The 14,668-nt window shown below is 36.7% G+C and overlaps 1 non-coding gene across 1 annotated transcript; it reads right to left on the bottom strand.

The window, feature by feature from the left end:
* Positions 1-6,133: 6,133 nt before the first annotated feature.
* On the bottom strand, positions 6,134-6,241 carry LOC148552841 (small nucleolar RNA R71). Its single transcript, XR_015893588.1, has one exon. It is a non-coding gene; the product is annotated as a small nucleolar RNA R71 (small nucleolar RNA).
* Between the last annotated feature and the right edge of the window lie 8,427 nt (positions 6,242-14,668).

Genomic DNA, 14,668 nt, shown 5'->3' with positions numbered 1-14,668 from the left:
AAATATTTTTTCAATAAAATACTAAAGTAAAATTTAAATAAAATTAAAACTAAAACGCCTAATCTAAGCAATCAAACAACTAATAGTTGTTAATCACTATCAATCCCCGGCAACGGCGCCAAAAACTTGGTGCGGTAATTTATAACCCACAAACTAATCGGCAAGTGCACCGGGTCGTACCAAGTAATACCTCAGGTGAGTGAGGGTCGATCCCAAGAGGATTGATGGATTAAGCAACAATAATTGAGTGATAGGCTTAGTCAGGCAAACAGAAAATAGATTTTGAGAATTCAAGAGCATTAAACAGTAATTTAAGAGTTTGAAGACAGGCAGGTGAATTGGTTGGGAATAAAATATAAAGAAAGCATTTAAGGTTTCAGAGTTATCTATTTTTTCCGGATTAACTTTTCTTACTAACTATTTTAATCATGTAGGATTTAATTTATGGCAAACTATATGTGACTAGACCCTAATTCCTTAGACCTTTCTAGTCTTCTCTAATTTTCGTCAACTACCAATTCCTTGGTCAATTAATTCCAATTAGAGGGTGATGATCAAATTCCAGTTTATATGGCACAAAAACTCTAATTATCCAAAAATAAAAGGATTATATGTCACGTACCCCGTTAAATCCAGATAATTAAAATTTAGGAGAATATGTTTTCAAGCTGTTGTTCAGTAAAGAGCTTTTCCAAGTTATACAAGAACACAATTAGAAAGAGGGTCATACTTCCGTTCCACCTAAATTCATAAGATAAAGAACGAAAAAAATTCTTAAATTATAAACCCATACATGAATTAGAATAGGAAAATCAATAAAATCAATCCATACAAATAGACAGAGCTCCTAACCTTAACAGTGGAGGTTTAGTTGCTCATGGTTCAGAGAAAAATAAGGATTGTAAATTGGAATGGAATAATGTTATGTTGAGATGGAATGAAAAGTTAACTAATTCCCATCCCCTTTTATATCTAATCCTAATAAATTTAAAATCTATCTAAAACTAAAATAATATCTTTTCCTAAAAATAATATTTGAATTTAAATTAGAATTAATTAACAAGTCTTCAGTTGATGGGTGGAGACCACTCGTTTTGTCCATTCTGCAGCTTCTAATCTGAGTTTTCTAGGCTTAAAACTGAGTCAGAACAGCCCAGAAATTGCCCCCAGTATTTTTCTGCGTTTTCTGCACATGGTGCATGTCACGCGTACATGTCAGTCACGCGTACGCGTCAGTCACGCGTCGATGGCCTTTTTCGTGTGTCACGCGTACGCGTCGCTGAGCATATATTCAAATCACGCATACGCGTCAGTCACGCGCACGCGTCGCCATGGAAAGCTCCAAATCATGCGCACGCGTTAGTCACGCATACGCGTCGCTCCTTGCTGCCATCTCCTTTGGTTCTTGTGCTTCATAAACTCCATCAAATCCAGCCGAATTCTACCTAAAATAAAAAAATTGCAAAAGACTCAAAGTAGCATCCATATTGGATAAAAGATAATTAATTCTTTATTAAGCTCAATAATTTAGATGCAAATTCACTAGTAAAAGATAGAGAAATGCTCATGCATCACCAATCTACCAACAAATCCGCGAAGGTCAAGACCTTCGATCAAAGGGATATTACCACAAAAAGAAACAATCTTTTCTCAAAGAAATCGAAACCCTTAGAAACAAAGTAAGTGAAAATCACGCACAACAGTGAAGACATACAAAAAGGCGATGAAAGCATAAGAGGGGAAGAAAATACCAACCTAAAGAAGAAGAAGAAAGCAACAACTATTTCAAAGATTGTCGAGAAGATCAGGAAAGAGGCGGCAACAGGCCCACGCCAAACAAACTTCTTCGAAGCAGGAAACAGGAAAAGAGATGCGAAAACAAAAGGGTGCAAAAGGAGTGAAACGTTGTGAGCAAAGAGAAGAGCGAAAAGAAAGGAGAAGAGAAACTGAAAAAGGTCTTAAAAATTCAAAATGAAATGAAAAGTGGGAAACGGCAAAGGGAGTTAATGAACATTTAATCCTCACATGTTTCCAAGAAAAGCGCAACACGCGCTACAATTAAAAGAGGAAGAAAACGCTTCGTATTCAAAGAGAACCCATCAGAAGTTATGTAATGCTCGAGCTCGACTTCTTCAAAAGGGTCGAAATCTGGAGACACGACCCTAAAAAAGTAAAGATCGATCTCAAGCAGGGGTACTATTCATACCCTGGGTCGAACTATCCGACCTGGGGTGATCGAGGATAAAGCAACCGACCTCTTCAAGTCAGCACAACTGACCTCTTCTTTAAAAGAGTTCGGCCAAATCACTACAAGAAGCCCAAAGACGGCCCAAACTAAGGGACATAGCCCAATTTAAAGGCCAAAAGCTCAGAAAGATAGAGGCAGTTCCCCCAGGAGATAAGATGACCTCATTTAAAGATAAGATAAGATAACTAACTTATTGATGTGCGGATAATTTATATGCTTTTTGGCATTGTTTTTAGGAAGTTTTTAGTATGTTTTAGTTAATTTTTACTATATTTTTATTAGCTTTTATGCAAAAATTATATTTCTGGACTTTACTATGAGTTTGTGTGTTTTCTGTGATTTCAGGTATTTTCTGGATGAAATTGAGGGACCTGAGCAAAAATCTGATTCAGAGACTGAAAAAGGACTGCAGATGCTGTTGGATTCTGACCTCCCTGCACTTGAAGTGGATTCTCTGGAGCAACAGAAACCCAAATGGTGCGCTCTCAATTGCGTTGGAAAGTAGACATCCACGGCTTTCCAGCAATATATAATAGTCCATACTTTGTCCAATTTTTGATGATGAAAACTGGCGTTCAAACGCCAACTTCCTGCCCTATTATGAAGTTAAACGCCAGAAACAGGTTACAAACCAGAGTTAAACGCCAGAAATAGGCTGCAACTTGGCGTTTAACTCCAAGAAAAGCCTCTACACGTGCAAAGCTTCAATGCTCAGTCCAAGCACACACCAAGTGGGCCCGGAAGTGGATTTCTGCATCATTTACTTAGTTTTGTAACCCTAGCTACTAGTTTAGTATAAAAACTACTTTTAGTGATTTATTTCATATCTTTTGATCATTTTTGAGACTATCTTTGTATCACTTTTGATCATTGATCACGTTTAGGGGGCTAGCCTCACGGGCATGCCTGGACCTTCATCACTTATGTATTTTCTACGGTGGAGTTTCTACACCCTATATATTAAGGTGTGGAGCTCTGCTGTTCCTCATGAATTAATGCAAAGTACTATTGTTTTTCTATTCAATTCAAGCTTATTCTTATTCCAAGATATTCACTCGCACTTCAACGTGATGAATGTGATGATCCGTGACACTCATCATCATTCTCACCTATGAACGCGTGGTTGACAACCACTTCCGTTCTATCTGCAATAGCTTGAGCGTGTATCTCTTAGCCTCCATTCCAAAAGATCGGAGTCTTTGTGGTATAAGCTAGAATCAATTGGCAGCATTCTTGAGATCCGGAAAGTCTAAACCTTGTCTGTGGTATTCCGAGTAGGATCTGGGAAGGGATGACTGTGACTTGCTTCAAACTCGCGAGTGTTGGGCGTAGTGACAGACGCAAAAGGATCAATGGATCCTATTCCAACATGATCGAGAACCAACGGATGATTAGCCGTGCAGTGACAGCGTATTTGGACCATTTTCACTGAGAGGACGGGAAGTAGCCATTGACAACGGTGATGCCCAACATACAGCTTGCCATGGAAGGGAGTATGAATGATTGGATGAAAACAATAGGAAAGCAGAGGTTCAGAAGGAACAAAGCATCTCCATACGCTTATCTGAAATCCTACTAATGAATTACATAAGTATCTCTATCTTATTTTATGTTTTATTTATATTTTAATTATCAAAAATCCCATAACCATTTGAATCTGCCTGACTGAGATTTACAAGATGACCATAGCTTACTTCGAGCCGACAATCTCTGTGGGATCGACCTTTACTCACGTAGGTTTATTACTTGGACGACCCAATGCACTTGCTGGTTAGTTGTGCGAAGTTGTGAAAAAGAGTTGAGATTACAATTGTGCGTACCAAGTTGTTGGCGCCATTGAGATCACAATTTCGTGCACCAAGTTTTTGGCGCCGTTGCCGGGGATTGTTCGAGTTTGGACAACTCTCGGTTTATCTTGTTGCTCAGATTAGGTAATTTTATTTTATTTTTAAGGTTTTTATTTCTTATTTTCAAAAAATACAAAAAAAAATTTTCTTCTTTTTCATTCTTTTTCCAATTAATTTTCGAAAAATACAAAAAAAATTTATAAAATCATAAAAACCAAAAATTTTATGTCTCTTGTTTAAGTCTAGTGTCAATTTTTAAGTTTGGTGTCAATTGCATGTGTTTTAATTTCCCTTTAATTTTCAAAAAGTCATCATGTGTTCTTTATAATCTTCAAGTTGTTCTTGATGATTTTCTTTGTTTGATCTTTGCATTTTCTTGTTTTGTGTCTTTTCTTGTTTTTCATATGCATTTTCAATTTGTCAGTATCTCAACATTAAAAATTTTTAAGTTTGGTGTCTTGCATGTTTTTCTTTTCTTAAAAATTTTCAAAAATAAGTCTTGATGTTCATCTTGATCTTCAAAATGTTCTTGGTGTTCATCTTGATATTCAAAGTATTCTTGCATGCATTTTGTGCTTTGATCTTAAATTTTCATGTTTTGTGTCAATTTTGTGTTTTTCTCTTTCCTCATTAAAAATTCAAAAAAAATATCTTTCTATTATTTTCTCATAAATTTCGAATATTTGAGTTGATTTTTTCAAAATTTTTTAAAATTTAGTTGTTTCTTATGAGTCAAGTCAAATTTTCAATTTCAAAATCCTATCTTTTCAAATCTTTTTCAAAAATCAAATCTTTTTCATTTATTTCTATATATTTTCAAAATTTTTTTTTTGATTTTCAAAATCTTTTTCTCATTCTTACTTTATATTTTCGAAAATCTTGCTCACATTTAATGTTTTAATTCAAAAATTTTTCAAGTTGTTACTTGCCTATTAAGAAAAGTTCAATCTTTGAATTTTAAAATCATATCTTTTAGTTTTTTGTTAGTCAAGTAATCAACTTTAATTTCAAAAATCAAATTTTTTAATTTCCTTTTTAAATCTTTTTCAAAATGATTTTCAATCATATCTTTTTCAAAATCAATTTCAAATTCTTTTCTAACTTCTTATCTTTTCAAAATTGATTTTCAAATCTTTTTCAATTAACCACTTAACTTTTTGTTTGATTTTAAAAGTTTACTATTTCAATCATATCTTTTTCAAAACCACCTAACTAATTTTTTCTCTCTAATTTTCGAAAACTCCTCCCCCTTTTTTTTTCAAAATTCTTTTTAATTAACTAATTATTTTAAATTTTAATTTAATTTTATTTCCCTTTTTAATTTTTGAATTTCTAATTAATATTTAAAATAAAAACAAAAATATTTTTATTTTATTTTAATTAATTTTCAAATTTTCTCTTCTCCTTCTTCTATTCTTCTCTTCTTCTACTCACATAAAGGAATCTCTATACTATGACAAAGAAGATTCCATACTTTCTTGTTCTCTTCTCTTTCATATGAGCAGGAACAAGGACAAAGGCATTCTTATTGAAGCTGATCCTGAACTTTAAAGAACTCTAAAGAAGAAACTAAGAGAAGCTAAAGCACAAAACTCTGGAGAGGACCTAACAGAAATTCTCGAAAAAGAAGTAAATGGCAGCCAAAAATAATAACAATGGTGGAGATGCAAGGAAGATGCTTGGTGACTTTATTGTACCCTCTTCTAACTTCTATGGAAGAAGCATCTCAATTCCTGCCATTGGAGCAAACAACTTTGAGCTTAAGCCTCAATTAGTTTCTCCAATGCAATAGAATTGCAAGTTTCATGGACTTCCATTGGAAGATCTCCATCAGTTCTTAGCTGAATTCTTGCAAATCTGTGACACTGTCAAGACCAATGGAGTTAATCCTGAGGTCTACAGGCTTATGCTTTTCCCTTTTGCTGTAAGAGACAGAGCTAGAACATGGTTGGATTCACAACCTAAGGAAAGCCTGAACTCTTGGGAAAAGCTGGTCAGTGCTTTCCTGGCCAAATTCTTTCCACCTCAAAAGATGAGCAAGCTTAGAGTGGAAATCTAAACCTTCAGACAGAAGGAAGGTGAGTCTCTTTATGAAGCTTGGGAAAGATATAAGCAACTGATCAAAAAGTGTCCTACTGACATGCTTTCAGAATGGAGCATCATATCTATATTCTATGATGGTCTGTCTGAGTTGTCAAAAATATCATTGGATCATTCTGCAGGAGGATCTCTTCATCTGAAAACCCCTACAGAAGCTCAGGAACTCATTGAAATGGTTGCAAATAACCAGTTCATGTACACCTCTGAGAGGAATCTTGTGAATAATAGGATACCTCAGAAGAAGGGAGTTCTTGAAATTGATACTCTAAATGCATATTGGCTCAGAACAAAATATTGAATCAGCAAGTCAATATGATTTTTCAGAGTCTGAATGGATTGCAAGCTGCATCCAACAGTACTAAAGAAGGATCTTCTGAAGAAGAAGCTTATGATCCTGAGAACCCTGCAATGGCAGAGGTGAATTACATGGGAGAACCCTATGGAAACACCTATAATCCTTCATGGAGAAATCATCCAAATTTCTCATGGAAGGACCAACAGAAGCCTCAACAAGGCTTCAACAATAATGGTGGAAGAAAGAGGTTTAGCAATAGCAAGCCTTTTCCATCATCTTCTCACCAACAGATAGAGAATTCTGAATAGAGCCATTCTGGCCTGGCAACCATAGTCTCTGATCTATCTAAGACCACACTAAGTTTCATGAATGAAACAAGGTCCTCCATTAGAAATTTGGAGGCACAGGTGGGTCAGCTGAGTAAGAAGATTACTGAAACTCCTCCTAGTACTCTCCCAAGCAATACAGAAGAAAATACCAAGAAAGAGTGCAAGGTCATAACCATGACCAACATGGCCGAACCTAGAGAGAGTGAGGAGGACGTGAGTCCCAGTGAGAAAAGCCTCATGGGATGTCCTCTGGATAGAAAGGAGATTCCCTTTGAGGAACCAAAGGAATTTGAGGCTCATACAGAGACCATAGAGATTCCATTGAACTTTCTTCTGCCATTCATGAGCTCTGATGACTATTCTTCCTCTGAAGAGGATGAAGACATCACTAAAGAGCAAGTTGCTAAGTATCTAGGAGCAATCATGAAGCTGAATGCCATGTTATTTGGTACTGAGACTTGGGAGGATGAACCCCCCTTGTTCACCAATGAACTGAATGCATTAATGAGGCAGACATTACCTCAGAAGAAACCGGATCCCAGAAAATTCTTCATACCTTGTACCATAGGCACCATGACCTTTGAGAAGGCTCTGTGTGACCTGGGGTCAGGGATAAACCTCATGCTACTCTCTGTAATGGAGAAACTAGGAATCTTTGAGGTACAAGCTGCAAGAATCTCACTAGAGATGGCAGACAAATCAATGAAACAGGCTTATGGACTAGTAGAGGACGTGCTAGTAAAGGTTGAAAGCCTTTACATCCCTGCTGATTTCATTATCCTAGACACTGGGAAGGATGAGGATGAATCCATCATCCTTGGCAGACCCTTCCTTGCCACAGCAAAAGCTATGATTGATGTTGACAGAGGAGAGTTGGTCCTTCAGTTGAATGAGGACTACCTTGTATTCAAGACTCAAGGTTCTCCTTCTGTAACCATGGAGAGGAAGCATGAAAAGCTTCTCTCAATACAGAGTCAAACAGAACACCCACATTCAAACTCTAAGTTTGGTGTTGGGAGACCATAACCAAACTCTAAGTTTGGTGTTGAGAGGCCCCAACCTTGCTCTAATTATCTGTGAGGCTCCATGAGAGCTTACTGTCAAGCTATTGACATTAAAAAAGCGCTTGTTGGGAGGCAACCCAATGTCATTTAATTATATCTATTTATTTTCCATTGCTATTTTATGTTTTCTTTAGGTTGATGATCATGTGAAGTCACAAAAACAACTGAAAAATAAAAAACAGAATGAAAAATAGCATGAAAAATAGCTCACCCTAGAGGAAGAGCTTACTGGCGTTTGAACGCCAGTAAGAAGTATCAGACTGGCGTTAAACGCCAAGACAGGGAGAAAAGCTGGTGTTTAATGCCAGAAACAAGCAGCAACCTGGCGTTTAACGCTAGGATTGCACTCTAAGGGCATTTACACGCCTAAATGGAGCAGGGATGATAAGTCCTTGACCCCTCAGGATCTGTGGACCCCACAGGATCCCCACCAACCTCAACTTACCCTCTCTCTCTTCTTCACACCTTTCCATAACACTCTTCCCCAAATACCCTTCACCTATCAAATCTTACCCTCTTCTCCATAATCTCTTCACCACTCACATCCACCCATCATAAAACCCGACCTACCTTACCATTCAAATTCAAACCATATCCCTCCCAAACCCACCCCATCATACACACTTAACCCCCCTTGGCCGAAACCACACACCACTCCATCTCTTCCACTTCTTCTTCTTCTCCTGCTTTTTTTCTTTTTTTGCTCGAGGAAAAGCAAACATTTTAAGTTTGGTGTGGTAAAAGCATTTCTTTTTGTTTTTCCATAACCATTAATGGCACCAAAGGCCGGAGAAACCTCTAGAAAGAGGAAAGGGAATACAATTGCTTCCACATCCGAGTCATGGGAGATGGAGAGATTCATCTCACAAGCCCATCACTAAGAAAAGGATGGAGCAAACAAGAGAGCCCACTCATGGACCTCAACAAGAGCATGAGTAAATTCCTCATCATGAAATCCCTGAGATGTCTCAAGGGATGCACTTTCCTCCACAAAACTATTGGGAGCAAATTAACACCTCCATAGGAGAATTGAGTTTTAACATGGGACAACTAAGGGTGGAGCACCAAGAGCACTCCATCATCCTCCATGAAATTAGGGAAGATCAAAGAGTTATGAGGGAGGAGCAACAAAGGCAAGAAAGAGACATTGAGGAGCTAAAGCACTCCATAAGACCTTCAAGAGGAAGAACTAGCCGCCATCACTAAGGTGGACCCATTCTTTTATTTCTTTGTTCTTTATTTTTCTGTTTTTCGTTTACTATGCTTTATATTTATTTATGTTTGTGTCTTTATTACATGATCATTAGTGTTTAAGTGTCTATGTCTTAAAGTTATGAATGTCCTATGAATCCATCACCTCTCTTAAATGAAAAATGTTCTAAAAATTAGTTTAATTATTTTGATGTGGTGACAATACCTTTTGTTTTCTGAATGAATGCTTGAACAGTGCATATGTCTTTTGAATTTGTTGTTTATGAATGTTAAAACTGTTGGCTCTTGAAAGAATGATGAAAAAGGAGAAATGTTAATGATAATCTGAAAAATCATAAAATTAATTCTTGAAGCAAGAAAAAACAGTGAAGAACAAAAGCTTGTGGAAAACAAAAATGGCAAAAATAAAAGAAAAAAAAGAGAAAGAGAAAGAAAAAGCAAGCAGAAAAAGCCAATAGCTCTTTAAACCAAAAGGCAAGAGCAAAAAGCCAGTAGCCCTTAAAACTAAAAGGCAAGGGTAAAATAAAAAGGATCCAAGGCTTTGAGCATTAATGGATAGGAGGGCCCAAAAGAATAAAATCCTGGCCTAAGCGGCTAAACCAAGCTGTCCCTAACCATGTGCTTGTGGCGTGAAGGTGTCAAGTGAAGAGCTTGAGACTGAGCGGTTAAAGTTGTGATCCAAAGCAAAAAAACGAGTGTGCTTAAGAACCCTGGACACCTCTAATTGGGGACTCTAGCAAAGCTGAGTCACAATCTGAAAAGGTTCACCCAGTTATGTGTCTGTGGCATTTATGTATCCAGTGGTAATACTGGAAAACAAAGTGCTTAGGGCCACGGCCAAGACTCATAAAGTAGTTGTGTTCAAGAATTAACATACTGAACTAGGAGAATCAATAAAACTATCTGAATTCTGAGTTTCTATAGACGCCAATCATTCTGAACTTCAAAGGATAAAGTGAGATGCCAAAACTGTTCAGAGGCAAAAAGCTATTAGTCCCGCTCATCTAATTGGAGCTGAGCTTCATTGATATTTTGGAATTTATAGTATATTCTCTTCTTTTTATCCTATTTGATTTTCAATTGCTTGGGGACATGCAACAATTTAAGTTTGGTGTTGTGATGAGCGGATAATTTATATGCTTTTTGGCATTTTTAGGTAGTTTTTAGTATGTTTTAGTTAATTTTTACTATATTTTTATTAGTTTTTATTCAAAAATCACATTTATGGACTTTACTACGAGTTTGTGTGTTTTTCTATGATTTCAGGTATTTTCTGGCTGAAATTGAGGGACCTGAGCAAAAATCTGATTCAGAGGCTGAAAAAGGACTGCAGATGCTGTTGGATTCTGACCACTGTGCACTCGAAGTAGATTTTCTGGAGCTACAGAAACCCAAATGGCGCGCTCTTAATTGCCTTGGAAAGTATACATCCGGGGCTTTCCAGAAATATATAATAGTCTATACTTTGCCCGAGTTTTGACGATGCAAACTGGCGTTCAAACGCTAACTTCCTGCCCTATTCTGAAGTTAAACGCCAGAAACAGGTTACAAACCAGAGTTAAACGCCAGAAACAGGCTAGAACTTGGCGTTTAACTCCAAGAGAAGCCTCTACACGTGCAAACCTTCAATGCTCAGCCCAAGAACACACCAAGTGGGCCCGAAAGTGGATTTCTGCATCATTTACTTATTTTTGTAACCCTAGCTACTAGTTTAGTATAAAAACTACTTTTACTGATTTATTTCACATCTTTTGATCGTTTTTGAGACTATCTTTGTATCACTTTTGATCATTGATCACGTTTAGGGGGCTGGCCTCACGGGCATGCCTGGACCTTCATCACTTATGTATTTTCTACGGTGGAGTTTCTACACCCCATAGATTAAGGTGTGGAGCTCTGCTGTTCCTCTTGAATTAATGTAAAGTACTATTGTTTTTCTATTCAATTCAAGCTTATTCTTATTCCAAGAAATTCACTCGCACTTCAACCTGATGAATGTGATGATCCGTGACACTCATCATCATTTTCACTTATGAACGCGTGCCTGACAACCACTTCCGTTCTATCTACAATAGCTTGAGCGTGTATCTCTTAGCCTCCATTCCGAAAGATCGGAGTCTTCGTGGTATAAGCTAGAATCAATTGGCAGCATTCTTGAGATCCGAAAAGTCTAAACCTTGTCTGTGGTATTACGAGTAGGATCTGGGAAGGGATGACTGTGACGAGCTTCAAACTCGCGAGTGTTGGGCGTAGTGACAGACGCAAAAGGATCAATGGATCCTATTCCAACATGATCAAGAACTGACAGATGATTAGCCGTGCGGTGACAGCGCATTTGGATCATTTTCACTGAGAGAACGGGAAGTAGCCATTGACAACGGTGATGCCCAACATACTGCTTGCCATGGAAAGGAGTATGAATGATTGGATGAAAGCAATAGGAAAACAGAGGTTCAGAAGGAACAAAGCATCTCCAAACGCTTATCTGAAATCCTACTAATGAATTACATAAGTATCTCTATCTTATTTTATGTTTTATTTATATTTTAATTATCAAAAATCCCATAACCATTTGAATCTGCCTGACTGAGATTTACAAGATGACCATAGCTTACTTCGAGCCGACAATCTCTGTGGGATCGACCTTTACTCACGTAGGTTTATTACTTGGACGACCCAGTGCACTTGCTGGTTAGTTGTGCGAAGTTGTGAAAAAGAGTTGAGATTACAATTGTGCGTACCAAGTTGTTGGCGCCATTGAGATCACAATTTCGTGCACCAAGTTTTTGGCGCCGTTGCCGGGGATTGTTCGAGTTTGGACAACTGACGGTTCATCTTGTTGCTCAGATTAGGTAATTTTATTTTATTTTTAAGGTTTTTATTTCTTATTTTCGAAAAATACAAAAAAATTTTTCTTCTTTTTCATTATTTTTCCAATTAATTTTCGAAAAATACAAAAAAAATTTATAAAATCATAAAAACCAAAAATTTTATGTTTCTTGTTTAAGTCTAGTGTCAATTTTTAAGTTTGGTGTCAATTGCATGTGTTTTAATTTCCCTTTAATTTTCGAAAATTCATCATGTGTTCTTTATAATCTTCAAGTTGTTCTTGATGATTTTCTTTGTTTGATCTTTGCATTTTCTTGTTTTGTGTCTTTTCTTGTTTTTCATATGCATTTTCAATTTGTCAGTATCTCAACATTAAAAATTTTTAAGTTTGGTGTCTTGCATGTTTTTCTTTTCTTAAAAATTTTCAAAAATAAGTCTTGATGTTCATCTTGATCTTCAAAGTGTTCTTGGTGTTCATCTTGATATTCAAAGTATTCTTGCATGCATTTTGTGCTTTGATCTTAAATTTTCATGTTTTGTGTCAATTTTGTGTTTTTCTCTTTCCTCATTAAAAATTCAAAAAAAAAAATATCTTTCTCTTATTTTCTCATAAATTTCGATGAACACATGTGAATTTATGTGATGAAATTTACTGAATTCAAGCCAAAATTTATCATCAAATATGAATTCATCAATTTCTCCAAACTTAAATAATAACATGTTCTCATGCTAATCAAAAAGAAGAAGGCTTAAAAGGATGACAACTTATTGAATGAAACTACTTTATATGCATGCAACTATACTAATGGATGCTTGACACAAAAATTATTGTCGGTCTAGATTTTCTTCTTATAGAAAAGAATTACTTCGTTGTAAGCATAGCTCCAAACTAATAAACAACTCTCATATCAAATTTAATTTGGTTTTTTTGTCACATGTACAAACCCCAATGAAAATTAACCGAAGTATTTAGACTCCGGGTCGTCTCACAAGGAATTGCAATGAAGTGGTCAATTATTGGCTATGAAGGGACAAGGTGTTTGATTGGTAAAAGGTCAAGAAATTAAATGGGCAAGAATTTAAATGACAAGAAGAGTAAATCAAGCAAGCAATTAAAGGAAGCAAGTAATAAAGAGAGATATATTCATGGCAAGGATTGAGAATATAGGCTTTCTATCCTAGTCATACAATGATTAATTCATCTTATTTAGTCAACTCCAACAAATAGAAGAAGGTATCATGTTATCTTCACATAGGAAGAACGTCAAACAAGACTAGTTAATCATGTCACAATAATAAACAAGAATTTATCTTACTACGTCATCCTCGACGATGGAAGAAGGTATCATATTATCTTCACACTCGAAGAAAGTCTAATAAGACTAGCTAATCTCAATCCAAACGTCCTAATCAACTCACTAATCGGATTACCAAGAGATTAGAGTTACTGGAAACAATACTAGCTAACAACTCTTGATCGCCAACATGAGTTGGGTCTTAATGACTCAAGATCACCTAATTTCTCTTTCCAAGCCAAGAATGCTCAAAATCTACTCTAACATCCAACCAAGTATTTTGTCAAACACTTGGAAGGCATAAAAGGAAAGCATAGTAAAAGTGCAAGAAATGTAAATCTACCAACTTCCAATTGCAAGAAAAGTAAACCAACAACTCAAATGATCAATAAAAGAACATTAATAATCAAATTTCATTAAAAGGGATTTAAATCCAACATGAGTGCATGAACATAAAAGAGGCATAAAAGTAAAATTAACAAGAGAACTAAGAAGAATGAAGTAGTAGAAACAAGAAATTGTAAAGGAAACAAGATGAAATCAAGAAATCATGCTTAGATCTAAGAGAAATTAACCTAATCCTAACCTAATTCTAGAGAGAAGAGGGAGCTTCTCTCTCTAGAAAACTAACTAAAGGCTCATCATAACTAACTAAGTGCTCCCCCTTTCTCAATCTTCAATTCTGCATCAAATACCCTCAGAAACGAGTTGGAATGGAGCCTGGGCAGCTTAGAAATTTCCCCCAGTGATTTCACTTTAAGTAGGTCACGTGCCGAACGTCACGCGTGCGCGTGCTTGACACGTGCACGTCGCTGGCAAAACCTCTACTCACGCGTACGCGTGCTTGACGCATGCGTGTGGCTTGCAAATCTTCAATGCACGCGTACGTGATAAACCCCATTTTGACGGTTTATCCTGTATTAATTTTAAGAGATTTTATCACCTTTTACCCACATTTATTCAATGAAATAGCATGGTTTTGTGATTGTCTCCTTATTTGTGCTTAGATGTGAAAACATGCTTTTAGATCCTTAATTTGATGGTTTAATCTCCCTTTGATTCCACTAGATGCCTTGATATGTTTGCTAGTGATTTCAGATTGAAAAGGCTAGGAATGGATCAAAGGAGTGAAGAGGAAAGCATGCAAAGTGGAGAAATCATGAAAAGTCAAAGAAGTTGAACTCGCCCATGGACGCGTGCGCGCAGCTGGCGCTTGCGCGCATCTGTGAATCACCCCATGGACGCGTACGCGTGCTGTGCACGTACGCGTCGGAGCTGGTTTATGATTTTTAATGAAAACGTAACCAATGAATTCTCAAGGGTTGTGGGGCCCAATCTTAACCAATTTTGGCGCCAAAGATACTATTTAAAGCCAAGGATTGAAGAGCAAGGGGGATTCCAAAAAATCATACACACTCTTTAGGATTAGTTTAGACTTAGTTTCTAGAG

The sequence above is a fragment of the Arachis ipaensis genome, chromosome B7 (assembly GCF_059453495.1).
Source record: "Arachis ipaensis isolate K30076 ecotype BB chromosome B7, ASM5945349v1, whole genome shotgun sequence".
NCBI lineage: Eukaryota > Viridiplantae > Streptophyta > Magnoliopsida > Fabales > Fabaceae > Arachis > Arachis ipaensis.
The sequence above is the reverse complement of the archived record's forward strand: the minus strand, read 5'-3'. Positions and strand labels throughout refer to the sequence as shown.